The sequence below is a fragment of the Dysidea avara genome, chromosome 1, assembly GCF_963678975.1.
Source record: "Dysidea avara chromosome 1, odDysAvar1.4, whole genome shotgun sequence".
NCBI classification, from domain to species: Eukaryota; Metazoa; Porifera; class Demospongiae; order Dictyoceratida; family Dysideidae; genus Dysidea; species Dysidea avara.
Genome location: NC_089272.1, coordinates 48247890 through 48258326, shown reverse-complemented (window position 1 = coordinate 48258326; position 10437 = coordinate 48247890). Strand labels below are relative to the sequence as shown.

The 10437-nt window shown below is 36.8% G+C and overlaps 1 long non-coding RNA gene across 1 annotated transcript; it reads right to left on the bottom strand.

The window, feature by feature from the left end:
• Positions 1-833: 833 nt before the first annotated feature.
• On the bottom strand, positions 834-10055 carry LOC136266570 (uncharacterized). Its single transcript, XR_010706171.1, has 4 exons — positions 9743-10055; positions 9374-9486; positions 5514-5774; positions 834-1007 (listed from the first exon to the last, which is right to left on the bottom strand). It is a non-coding gene; the product is annotated as an uncharacterized lncRNA (long non-coding RNA).
• Positions 10056-10437: the final 382 nt, after the last annotated feature.

The window sequence follows — 10437 nt, the reverse complement described above, 5'->3', positions numbered from 1 at the left end:
GCTCAAAATTATGCTTTCAAAATCAAAATTATGCTCTAGAACTGACTGTTTTATTAGAGTATATCAGCCTTTCCTGACTGCCCTATTAGAGTAAGTGACTGTTCTATTAGAGTATCTCGATCTTATTTCTGCAAAGTGTGAATAACCAACAAAGAAACGGTTTAATAAGTTGCATTACGTGTTTTTGATTATAAAATGCACTAATAATACTATTGGCAGTGAATATTTGCTTTCTTTCAGGCGCGCGTATTGCGCATTTAATTAATTTTTCAAACATCGTCCCTATTATGCTGGCATTATGCTTGATGCTTTTGGCCACCTATTATGCTTTAAATTATGCCGGCATAATCGGCCGGTGCCTAAACTATGCCAAGCATAACTAGCAGCCAAATTAATTCCTAACATGCTTAAATGTCAGTTTGAAAGATTATCTTAGTGAAATTTGTTACCTGATTCAATTTGAGTGAGTACACATAATTTTCAGGAGGAGCATGACTCCAGACCCCCTAGATATTCAGTGTGTATGTAACAGAAAATAAATTTTGAACCCTGCAAATTCCTTGAGCCAATCTTGATGAAGTGATGTAGGACCTCATTACACTTGACAGACATGTAGTCAGGTGTTCTTAATAGATCACACTAGTTTTACTGAAGTTTTGATTATTTCCATAATCTCCAATTACACCAGTCACTGTATTTTGGTGGTCTCAAATAAAAAGTTGACATCAAGTAAAGTATTGTACCTGTCTATTCTATTTTTCCATATTGGTGACACATACATGTAGTACACTTATAGCCAATAACATATTTCATAGAGTCATTAATCATTGTCATTTTACTCCACACAATGATGATCAAGGAAGCTTTGTGGTACAAGAACAGAATTAGTTAAACACAACATCATGTGGTTACAGTCTTTACAAAGTGTTGCATAATGTTTATTACACATAGTAGTAGTGTTCATGGGGTAGTGGCCATGGTTAGTACTTCATAAATTTTCTTGTTTACTGTAAAGGAAGAAAACCACAAAGTATACAAACATCCATACATATAACAATTACATACAACAACAATATCAAGACACAAGGTAGTGTGTTGTGTGGACACTAATGCTGACATGTCACACCAATGAGTTATCAATAGGTAGAATAAACACACCAATATCCATGTAGCACGTCAGTGGTTCTTCCATGGGACCACTTTATGACATAGTGTCATTGAAATACTCTAATAGAATATACACCTACACTGATGGGTTGGTTAATCATAGAAGACCAGGGCTAAGGTATGTACATCAATGTTATAAAGGATACTTGTAATAGTGGTAGGTGATTTGGGAGAGACAAGGCTGAATCTACCAACATAGCAAAACATGTGTTTGTTATTTATTTCAACACTTCAGGTCTAAAAGACTTCAAGTTAAGGAACAGTCTTGGTGCAGCTAGCATCAATTTTAGCATTAAATTCTACAGAAATATATTTTTCATTTTAAAAATCACCAGAACACGATGATCGTATACATAAAAATTTTCAATGGACACAATTTTTGTAGTAACTCAACTTTCTGCTAAATTTAATGGTACACCTATGTTTTATAGATAACTTCAGTGAAAACGAGTAATCCTCAAAAATAAAACCAGTGAAATTTGTTGATCCACAAAAATTACATACCTCGAAAATTTGTATATATACAGTATTGGTCTGCCTACTTGTCTGCCTCACTAGGCTAGGGGTAAAATGTACAGCTACGATTTTATACCGTAGTACTTAACTCTGGGGTTTTCAAAGAGTGTTTGCCCTCTGTGCCTTGCCTTTCACAGTACCTTCAATCATACTGATCATCTTCCTCTTCATAACGAAACAATACCAAGCTGTTAATTTCCCTTATAACACTTTCCTTAGAGAAGCATGTTTAGACCAAACTACATACATATTTGAAACACATACACTATTGTAAGAGGGAGTAAATACCTGTAGTTGTACTTTCTGTATAAAACAATTGCATAGCAACCCTCCCTTTAACAATTAAAGTTCAGAACACACTACCACACCCTTAAACAATCAGATCATATAGTAACAACAAAAGGTACTTGTGTTTGGGGTGTTGTATTGTTACATGAACTCTACACACACACACAACACACACACACCAACTACACATGCACATACACTACACATGCACACACTACACACACACTACACACACACTACACACACACACACCACACACACACCACACACACACACACACACACACAAACCACACTACACTACATTACACACACACAAACCACACTACACTACATTACACACACACAAACCACACTACACTACACACACACTACACTACACACACACTACACTACACTATCAGTATCAGATCAGTAACATGTGTAAATAAGTAGCAGATACAGATATACATTAACATCTATTTATGGGCACTCGTGCTCTAGTAATATCCTAGCAGTGCCTGTTTATGTAATGTTGACTATTGATTGAAGTCCCACACTGTCACTTTACAGCTGAATTTTGAGTGAAAATTGTGAGAAGAAAAAGTTTATGCTACCATATCAGATTGGCTTTGTTAATCAGCTTGATAATATTATCATACAGTATAGTAGTACTGTATATTAGGGATCACGCAGTTTTGGGCTTTCTTACCCAAAAAATATCACCCTAAAACCAGCCTCAAATATCCTTCATAACAGCTTGGCAATATTGGATAGGCATAGCCAAGCTCAAAAATGCCTTCAGAGTGACCCCCAAACCCTTCCAACAAGTTTCTACGGAAGTTTAAAAATTTTCTATTTACTAGAATTTAATTCTGACTAACTAACTAACTAACTGATGCCTTTAGCCTCAACAATGGATAAGGCTACAGGCTTGATTTTTTCACTGTTTGACGTCGCTTCGTTCCAAAATGTGCTTTTTCACCAACCACAGCACGTACAATACACGTATCGTGGACTTACCTTTGTCCTCCTTTGTGTTCCAGTTCTTTTCGCTGACAATGCAAGGTGTCAATTTGTGATAGCGCAATACAGCTTCCCTCTGGCTGTGTCGTGCTTTCCGCCCGCATTTAGGAATTTTAAGCTGGATTAGGGATCAAAGAACAAAAATGCAGGGAAACAAGGGAACAGCTAAAAGTTGTGAAACAAGGGAGGTTGCCTATACCTGCAAATATTCTGGCGGACATCTAATCCCTACTCTTCAATCTGTAACCTGCTGTTTTGATTTTTGATCCATAATCCAGCTTAAAATTCCTAATTTTTCCTTCTGCTTGTTTTATATCGGTTATTGGAATATCAGCTAAATGTCATATCAGTGCACCTCAATTATTTTATAGGAACAGTGGAACCTCTATTTTTACCTGAATACCTGTGTGAATATCACAAAAAAGTGTTCAGATATTAAAGTGAATTAGTTGAGATAAAATACAGAGCCATGTTCAACTACTCTAATAGAACATACACTTGTTGACAAAATACAGTCACTGCTACCGTTTGGATAATTATAAAAGGGTTTGGATAATCAAAAGTTTGGGTAATTAAGGTCTCACTGTCCACAGCTGATGTCTTTCTAAACAAACTCTCTGAATTAAGGACACAAGAAAAAAGTCCATAAGGAAGACAACAAATTTGGTCTGGTCAATACACTTCCTGTATCTGAAAGAAGAAAACAGCGAAAAGTGGTAAAAACCCAAAAGGCACATCCCATTGGTGAGTTTATTATTGTGGCGTAAAATGGTGGCCATGCACTGCTTCATTTGGACTCTAGGCTTGCGACTGGTGAGTGAGTGAGTGAGTGAGTGAGTGAGTGAGTGAGTGAGTGAGTGAGTGAGTGAGTGAGTGAGTGAGTGAGTGAGTGAGTGAGTGAGTGAGTGAGTGAGTGAGTGAGTGAGTGAGTGAGTGAGTCTGTCAGTCAGTCAGTCAGACGAAATTTCAAGTTTTGGCGATTTTAAAAAAATTTCTATATCCAGTCACTGTTAAGTGCTTTCTGATATTTAATACTGAATGTAATATTTCAATGAACTTGATTAGCAATTTCGTGTCATCACTTGCATGCTTTTGATACACCCACATGGAATTTCATTATTGGTATTTCAGATCGAAATTTGGTTCTACTTCGGGTACTTAGAGATAATGAGTTACTCTCTAGAATTCCTATGGATATAATTACATGAAAATAACAAGGAGAAAACATCCTGACCACCTGGTAGACTCCTGTAAGCGTTCGAGCGTAAATCGGATGGCTGCAGGTTCGAGGCCACCTAGGTCCAGTCATGGATTTTTTCTCCTTTCTCCAACTTTTCAAACACACCTTAAGTAGTTAAAGTCTAAGTAGCTAAAGTCTTTGAGCGGGCTGTAGGACCAGGTGCCCTACAGACCTTCAGCACCTGTGCTGTAAAGCATTAATAAATTAAAAAAATAAAATAAAAAAATACTATTATAGAGCATCAAGTTTTCAAAAATCTGAGTGAGTAATCAAGTTTCATTGGCCTTAGATGGACTAATATTATTCCATAAAGGTGACTTTCGTGGCATAAAGTGTCTCTTGAAGATGGTATTTTAGGCGGCACGCATCATTTTTGGGGGGATCTCTACTTAAAACAGTACTACCATACTGTTTGACATAACATTTGTTGGTCATGACACAGGAATATCCTCCCACAGACCACAAAATGACCTCATAATAATAGTGTGTGACTTTAACCTTTTATTGTGGTTTTGTTTGTTAATTTGTTGTAGTGATACTTTAATTAATGCATTGCCCAACCACAGTCACAACAGCCATAATAGTTATGGCAAAATCAATTATAAATACCTGTAGCATAACTTTATAAGAGCTCTGTATAGCGTCTGTCAAAAGTGTTAGTAGATCTACTATTTTCATGCCTTAAAGTGAAGGGGAACAGGGATTATTGATCCCTCACTCATGATTGTGGGAAAGATGACATCACACACTTTTTGATGGTCGATAATAACATTGGAGCAAAATATTCACAGTGATATTGGTACTATTAACAAGAGAAACAGTAAGGAGACAGATCATAAAGGTTAGAGTGGCATACTGCTACTTTTGTACAGTGGCCTCATGCACATATGTACATGTGTACTTGTTCAAACATCTAAAAACCACACTTGAGGATAATTTCTTCAACTGTCAACAGGTAAGCAATGTTTATTGTGCTTAAACTCACAGTACTCGACAGAGCTATTCTTCACTACTGGTACACATAAACACTACTAGACTGATAAGTTTACTGTAAAATTTTACATGTGGGTTTTCCCAGGCTGATTTTGTACTTCAAAGTTATACAATGGCTTTGTGGTTGTCATTGTGTAAACAATTACTAGATAATAGAATCCCTTGTTTTATAGTGAGTAATTTGATATTTGATTGTTCATGGGCTCACATAATGTGGCATGTGTAACTGTTGTATAATGCCCTACACAACACAAGACATTATTGTCATGATATTATCACAACTCGACTAACACACATCCACTAACCTGAAGGAGTTAAGGTGGTTACATTAGTAGTAACAACAGTTGCTGGTCCAGCATTGTTAATAGCCGACACTGTCACTTCATATTGAGTATCATTATCAAGATCAGTGAAACTGATAGTATTACTAGTAGTGGTTCTCTCCTCCACCAGTTCTGTTGTCCCATCAGATAAGGTCACATTGTATGTCACATCACAACATGAGGTATGGCTGAATGTGTCCCATGATATTACCAGTGAAGTCAGTCTCTGGTAAATTGGGGGACCTGTGAGGAGTGATACAGTATGTGAATTAGTTCAGAACTCACAAGAAACACAACAAAGCCACACTGTCTACAATTGTGCCACTCTGCAAAAAGCTAATATCATCTTTTCTTGCATAGCATCACATATGAACTTTTCATCTATAGCTAGAGGGTGTCAAGTTTCAGCACCTGCCAAACACTTACTTTTTATAGGCGGTTAGCAGTAATTACACGTGCACAAAATGAGCGATTGGAAACAGTGGAAATGGAAACAGAAAATGGTAATGTTCAAATCATCATATACTTTATCCTAGAGTACAACCCTCGCTTAGTGGCCACTTCTTAAAGACCACCTGGTTAATAGACCATTTCTGTACAAAGACCACCTTGTCAATTACTACACTTAATTCACTTTGCATGGACAAACTTTCTCACTATTTTACATGACACATTCTGGACATCACTAGTGTATCACATGATTAAACATTGTCGTGGTTTCCAAATTGGCAACTCTATAGCATATAGTGGAAGAATTCATTGCACGTATGTATGTCATGGCTGAAAGATTTTAACTGACAATGTTTATGCAAAAAGTGCCACCCAATTCAATCTCATAGCATTTTTTTTTTTTGGGGGGGGGAGCTAACAGGCTGAGCACACTGTTGTAATCACTATAACCATTCACAAGACTCCAGCTTCCATTTAAGGGTCTGCTCAAATAATTTTGAGCCCCCAACTTTTTCACCTTCCTCTACTTGTGTATTATATACACACTACATGGTCCAGTAACTTGAATAGTACACAAACTCTACACAACAATAGTACACAAACTCTACACAACAATAGTACACAAACTCTACACAAACTCTACACAACAATAGTACACAAACTCAACACAACAATAGTACACAAACTCTACACAAACTCTACACAACAATAGTACACAAACTCTACACAACAATAGTACACAAACTCTACACAACAATAGCACACAAACTCTACACAACAATAGCACACAAACTCTACACAACAATAGTACACAAACTCTACACAACAATAGTACACAAACTCTACACAACAATAGCACACAAACTCTACACAACAATAGCACACAAACTCTACACGACAACAGGTTCTACTTTAAGGGCATACCCTCCCAAGACACAACACTATCTACAAAGTAGATCTGAAGTCAATTATCAATAGTGACCTTATGTAGTTCATGTCCATGAAATCTTAACACAGTGTCTCAATTATGTAAATGTGTCCAATCTTCAAAATCTCACACATTTAACAAGTTCCATACACTACACACCAATAAGTGATACAACTACATACAGTATAAACACTATTATTCTATGACCTTATATGTACATATTGCACTTTGTGTGGGAGGATCAAAGCGATGCCGCGTATCATATTGTCCATACAGTACTAATCAACTGCATAACTGTATTGTATGAGTCATACAGTACAGTTATGCAGAGAATTTAAGGAATGTTACGTAAACAACACACTGTAAATCGCTAAAACCAGTTAAACTAATCCTACGAGTTCGTTCTACAGCTAGGAATGTGGGCGTCTGGATTTAGTGGAACGGAATGGTGGAATGGACTGGAATGGTGGACTGGAATGGTACTTTGGTAATTTCAATTGGTGGTCACCTCTTCATAAAGACCGTTTTACTTTAATATTTAAAGCGCTGCTATCTTGTTGTTTTAGAGTGTATCCCCATAGAATGGTCTTATTGATCAGTTGTGCACCACATGCCTAGAAAATCAGAGTGATATCTGATTTGTAATACAGCAATATACCCCATGCAAAAACAGTTTGGCTGTATAAAGTGACGTCCCCATCAAACTAAAAGTAACTGACAACTAAAGGAGCTATTATTTGGGTGAGGCCAAGAAATACTGACAAATAACTTGCTATAATTTATAAAAATTTGGTCCATCATCGTTCACTCGTACAGACTTGCTGCATTCCTAATTAATTCCCTGTAACTCTAATTGGCTAGTAATTTATTATTATTAACACTTTACAGTGACCAGCACTGAAGGTCTGACAGCAACATGTGCTGCAGCCTTAGGATTACCTAACCTAATTCAAGGACTTAGAACTAGCTGCCTTTTTTCTCCTCTACAACACCGGACTATTGAGAAAGGTACCAATTTACTAGCCAATTAGATTTACAGGGAATTAATAAAGTCAGACTGCACAAGTCAATGATAAAGGACCAAGATTATTGTAAATTATACTTAGTTGCCAGTATATATTGACACTCATTTCTAGATATTAGCTCCTTTAGTTGCCAGTTGCTTTTAGTTTCGTGGACACATATTTTTTTGTATAGCCAAGCTGTTTTTTGTATGGGGTATATAGCTATTACTGTATTGTATCATAAATCAGATATCACTGGCTTTTCTAGGGGACATAACATGTGGCACACAATTCATCAATAAGATTGTCTTATAGGGCTCTAAAACAACAATTCAGATACTAAAATAAATGGTCTTTGTAAAGAGGTGGTCTTTGTTAGAAGGTGGTCTTTTAAAAGAGGTGACCACTAATTGAAATTACCTAAGTACCGTTCCATTCCAGTCCACCATTCCATTCCACTGAATCCAGACGCCCTAGGAATGGATTGTATAAACACTTACTGATCATCTGATCCCGAAGCTTTTAAACATGACTCCACTAAGACAGCACGATTGATCATGTGAGTTACATTGTAAATCACTAAAACTAGCCAAACTAATCCTATTAGTTTGTTCTACGACTAGAAATAGATTATATGAACACTTACTGATATCCTTATCACCGAAAATTGCAGCGGTTTGAATACTAGAGAAAATCGCTCCAAACCAGACATGACCAGGAAGTATAATATAATACTTAAAGCACCACCTTGCTTGTGTGTACGAAAAATACAGTACTCGGGGGGTGTCTCGAGGCAAATACAGCACTCAGCTTTGTCTCATGCTGTATTAGCCTCTCGGCCCACCCCCTCGTACTGTATTTTCCATACACACGCGCGGCGGTGCTTTAACTCTAATAACTACCACTTCAGAGAGTATAGGGTTTCTTATGTCATCCCATTAACATCCCATCCTCAACCACAACTAATCACACAGTACCTTATAATATTATTATGGGGTTTGTTCAACCTTTATCGTGCGATTTTATTACCATTTTTAATAGGCGAGCTAGTTTTGGTACAGTATACTTTAAAGCCAATCATCTCAAGCCACACGATCATTTAAAAGCACAAAAGAAGGAAGGTAGATGGTGCTATGATTACTTCTAGCAAGTACTGTAGTAGTGACATCAACTAGTGTAACTGACTACAGATACTGAACAAAATAAACAGTTTTTAAAGCTTAGAATCAGTTGTTGTCATTTGCACCTGTAAGAACAGTTGGGTGGCTGATATTACTGTCAGAACAAATTGTTAGTTTTTGATGATACAATGAGTTGTACTAAGCATTTTTACAAAACAAGCACATTGTATATATCCCTTGAAGCCTAGCTATGCGTGAAGTACAATCTGAATATCTAACAAATATCCACTTAACCCCTAGGGTTTGTATTGTGTCTATTAGGGCTCAGTAGAAACCTACCTCAAGCCAACCTTCACATCTGAATAAGTCACTTCTGGTACTGGTACTGACACGACTGTAAGTGTCTTGTCATCAAAACCTTCCAACTCCACATAGTTGTTGTTGTGGTGTTTCTGTGAGTGAAATACAAGAACATGTATAAACATTAGTAGTGGTTTTTGTATGAGGACAACTGAGGAGCAACAACTGAGCAACAACTATTACAGCATAGCAGTATGGTGTTCAAGTAAGGATATCTTTTTGAGATGTGTAACAGTGATCTAGATACTCAAATAGAAAGCCTCTCTATTTACCTGTGGCATGCAATGTTATGAGAAGCCATATAAATATACATGTATAAGTGCTGCTGTTATGGTTAAACATTCTTACCCAGGTCTTCTAAAAACAGTAGCTGTTACACTTTAGGTATGAAGAGCTGCATGTGGTAGCTAATTGTCTGGGTGGTGTAATAGAGGCAGGTATCCAGGTAGAGATGTGCTTTTTAACAGCAACTCTGTTGTCCGTACTAAAAATCATATCAGAACACACTAGCTATTTGTCACATCAGTAGTTTATCAGCATCACCAAATAAAGAAATTTAAAATGTATACACAGTGAATGTAGAATCAGTGTTGGCTCTTTAAGGTACAGATAAATTGGACATTGTTACAACTATTAGCTAATATGCTAGTTATAACTAGCCATGACCACTTCATTATGGTATCATGATATATCGAACAGTTTATTGATGGTGATATGTGATACACAAAATGCACTATATCACAGAACACTGATATCTTTAGCTGGAGAAATAACCTTGAAAGACTTCTACACTGTTACTATAGGTTTCTTGTGCAGCTTATCACTACAAAACATGTTCTCAATACTATACTGATGTCTATATGAAGATGAGCATGTGTATTATATGTGTTTTGTCCAGTGTCTGAACATGACAGCTATTCCACCTGTCATCTCTGCCTACAATAATGTACAGATACAGTTCTACACATCAAGACCAAGTCTCAAGGTTTATCTGTTTCCTAAGTAGTCCACCCCTTCAAATAGAGTAAGGGTCTGGTGACCAT